The sequence below is a fragment of the Tenrec ecaudatus genome, chromosome X (genome assembly GCF_050624435.1).
Source record: "Tenrec ecaudatus isolate mTenEca1 chromosome X, mTenEca1.hap1, whole genome shotgun sequence".
NCBI classification, from domain to species: domain Eukaryota; kingdom Metazoa; phylum Chordata; class Mammalia; order Afrosoricida; family Tenrecidae; genus Tenrec; species Tenrec ecaudatus.
This window is the reverse complement of record NC_134548.1, coordinates 43,773,083-43,777,110: the sequence shown is the minus strand read 5'-3', so window position 1 is coordinate 43,777,110 and position 4,028 is coordinate 43,773,083. Positions and strand designations below refer to the sequence as shown.

Sequence of the window (4,028 nt, the reverse complement as noted above, 5' to 3'; positions counted from 1 at the left end):
CCTTGTCTCGGCGTTTGAGGAGAGAACCAGCGATGGGCAGCCACCGGCACTGAAGACATGATGCCTAGGGGACTGGAGTCCGCTCTCTCTGCCTCCATACACAACGGGGACCAGGACTGCTCCCCCCCCCCACCGCCAAGAAAAGGAGGGTAGGATCTGTGTTCTGAAGTGTCATGTGCTGAGAGTCCTGGATGTTAAAACCATGTGTTTTTAAAGACATGGGGCTTCAAATAATTGGGAGAAGTTTCCTTATCCTCTTCTACTTAAAAAAAATCATTTTATTAGGGGCTCATACAACTCTTATCACAATTCATACATCAATTGTGTAAAGCACATTTGTACATTCATTGCCTTCATCATTCTCAAAACATTTGCTCTCCACCTAAGCCCCTGGCATCAGCTCCTCATTTTCCCCTTCCCCCCCTGCTCCCCCTCCGTCATGAACCATTGATTATTTTATAAATTATTATTATTATTTTGTCATGTCTTACACTCTCTGACATCTCCCTTCACCCACTTTCCTGTTCTCTGTCCCCCAGGGAGAAGTTTATATGTAGATCCTTGTAATAGGTTTCCCCCTTTCCAACCCACCCTCCCTCTACCCTCCAAGTATTGCCACTCACACCACTAGCCCTGAAGGGATCATCTGCCCTGGATTCCCTGTGTTTCCAGTTCCTATCTGTACCAATGTACATCCTCTGGTCTAGCCAGACTTGCAAGGTAGAATTGGGATCATGATAGTCGGGGATGGGGATGGGTAGAGGAAGCATGTAGGAAGTAGAGGAAAGTTGTATTTTTCATCGTTGCTGCATCGCACTCTGACTGATTCGTCTCCTCCCTGATATATCCAATATATCCTCTTCCTCTTCTACTTAACCTTTGTCAAAGATTTCCCTTAAATTCAGGGAAAATGTTTCCTATGGTCTAGGAGCGCTGGCTACTGCCTGCATAGTTTAGTTTCATGAGCATATGCCTCTCTTGTCTTTGGGTCAGTCATGATGGAGACCTTGTGGTTTCCTGAAAATAGATGGTCCTTTCCATGTGAATGAAGGAGGGATCGTTCGGAAAAGGATGGTGAGAATGGGCACACAACTCAAAGAAGAATGTAATCAATGTCAATGTATGGTACATGTAGACATTGTTGAGTTGATCTATGGTTTGCTATGTATATTTTCATTAACAACAACAAAATAAAAGATCAGACTCCCCTTTCATTCTTCTCTGCTTATGTCCAAACATATCACTCTGTGCAGAGGAGAGAGGGTACAGCCATAATTCACCCTCTTCCTTCACCCTTATCTACCCAGTGGTCTTTCAACCCAAGTAATTTGACTTTGCTGCTTTCAACCTGCTTCTATTATGCCAAACAGGTTATCATCAAGTCATCTCTGACTCATGGTGACCCCATGTGTGTCAGAGAAGAACCCCATAAAGCTCTCAGTGGCAGGTAGATCTTGTTTGGGAAGTAGATCACCAGTTACTCAGTGAATGTGTTAAGCTATTTGCACCACCCAGAGACTCCTAAAAGAAACATTTAATCGAACGAATTGACTTCATAGTAGGGTTTTAGATAAGCTATTTTGGACGGGAAGGACCTGGGTTCTCTCAAATCTCATCAAGTAGCCAGCAGAACTTTCCTGCTATTCTTGCAGTATCCGTCTTGCTCAAATTATTCTGTCCTCTTCCCTGTAGGGAAGCTTCTAACTGCTTGGTACCCTGTCCCCAGGCAGAGGAATAATTAATTTACATTGAGCTTCCAAACACTGGGGCGTGGGGGAATTGGACTGGGATTTAGAAGATCTGTGTGTCTTGCCACCGTGTCTCTAACCAGGTGTGTGACCTTGGCCAAGGCCCTTCCAGTCTGAGCAATAGTTCACTCGTCTGTAAATGAACATGGCATTGAGACACCCTCTGGGCTTCTCCTCTTCTCTTCTCAGGCTGTTCTGATAACTCTGGTCAACACCAGAAATCTCAGGACACTTGCTTTTCTTTACAATCCAGCCTCAGTCCTACCTCCTCGACTCATTCATTCCCTGCTACGTGACTCTGTCCTCCTCACCTCCAATTCTGTGTTCAGGCTTATGTCAGTCTTGCTATTTATTATGCAGTTCAAACACCGCTGTCATTGTGGCATTTTCATTGATTCAAATTAAGAGTCAGACTAATAATTAATGCAAACTCGTCCCCCACTCTCACCCCCTGACTGATGGATTTCCAGTGTCAAAACATTAACCTTTAGGTTTGGAACCTTCATGCATGCAAACCCCATAAGCACCTGAGAAGCAAGCAAAGCATCGAACCTTTCCTTAGATCAGCTCTTTCTATTTCACCAGCCCTTATTTTCTTAAACAAAAAGATATTTATCTTGTTGGGGTGTGGGGGGGGCACATTCAAATTCAGAAGAACGCATATACAGAGAGCCTACTACCATTGAAAAGGTGGCTTGTGAGAGTGATTTAGCAGTCCTTTTGTCCCTCCTTAATAGGGCTGAAAGCAGCCAATGGAAACCCTATAAGAAACTACAAGAAGAACTGTGGAGATCTCACACCAGATCTAGGATAAAGTGTTCTAGCCATCTACTGCTGTATGACAAACCACCCTAAAAGCAAGTGGCTTCGGACTTCAACAGTCATTTATTTGTTCACAGTTGGGCAATTTAAGGAAAGCTTGCTAGAGAAGGCTCCGCTTCATGCAGTAGCAGCGAGGGTAGTGTGACTGTGGGTGGAGGATCCACTTCCAAGATGGCTCCCTCATGTGGATGGCTTGTAGCTGGAACTTCAGCTGGAGCTATGTTCCAGAATCTCAGTTTCTTCCATGTGGCCTCTGTATGACATGGATGAGATGTGCTAGTTATATCATCTGTTGTCAATTTGAGAGGATTGCGAGTGAATGGGGTGGAGTCTAGCCTATCATTCATTGCATAGTCAACGAGGCCTCTGTGTGGGCATGGCCTTCCCCGGAGGATTCTGGGAATTGCTGTATTTCCTCCTTGGGGTTGGGAGACCCTCTCTCTCTCCTCACTCCCTGAGAGACTCTCTATTGACAAGACACATGGCACTACCCTAATAGACCCTGTGCCCTGGGAACTGGAGGAGCCACGTAGAGATCCCTGCCCATGCTGAGATGCTTACACTACCACTGGAGCCACAAGACTTCCAATCCACTGGCCTGTGATCTTCCTGCAATCTGAGTCATTGCATGTGTTTTGTGAGTCTGAAGAGGACTTTTTAGATTAGTATCAGACATTTGGCCTAATTTTGGACTTATGGACCTGATCTGGAATGTTTTCTCAATATTCAATTGTTCTTGTATATAAAGCTCTTTCCTATACAAGTCTGAGTCTCCCTGCATTTGTTTCTCTAGTCTACCCAGATGAAGACATGAGATCAAGCTTACTGGGTGTTTAAATTGAAAACAGAAACGTCTTAATGTATGAAATCAGAGATTGAAAAAGAAATCAAGCTGCCATCTCACCTTGCTCATTCGAAAGATTGGGAAGAAGTTGAGGACCTTCCTAAGGAAGAAGAAGGAAAGAGAATAGCCTAGCACAATTGGATAATAATTCGCAAACCTAAAATTTATATTTTAGGGCCCCCAATTGTCAAGACTTTTTGTATGCGCTAAGCTAGAATCGCCTATAAAGTCAAGGTGATTACCAAGACTTCAAGGAAGCAAGTGCAGTTCCGTAACAAGTGGTAATAAGAACGATAAAGCTAGAAGGCAAAGTTGGCAAGTTGATAACGATTTTTCTGAAACTTCATCCTGAGGATACACACTCACGTTGTGAGTGAAAAACAAAACAAAAAAACCAAGCATGTGAGGTTCTTGGGACAAATTCCTTTGCCTTAGAAAGTCTGGCTTGGTCTTCACTGGTAATAGTAAGCTTCTCCCTCATCTCTTTCTACAAAGGTAGTTGATGTGCTCGTGATTTGAAATAAAAACATTTCTGAAGAAGAAGTCTTGCAGCATTCTATCCTTGATCTCAGGCATTATTCCTGGGATTAATGCTTTAGTTTCCAATGACTGAT

At 43.8% G+C, this 4,028-nt stretch overlaps 1 non-coding gene across 1 annotated transcript; it reads right to left on the bottom strand.

Annotated features, from left to right (window-relative positions):
* Positions 1-149, bottom strand: LOC142435320 (small nucleolar RNA SNORA57). Its single transcript, XR_012781396.1, has one exon. It is a non-coding gene; the product is annotated as a small nucleolar RNA SNORA57 (small nucleolar RNA).
* Positions 150-4,028: the final 3,879 nt, after the last annotated feature.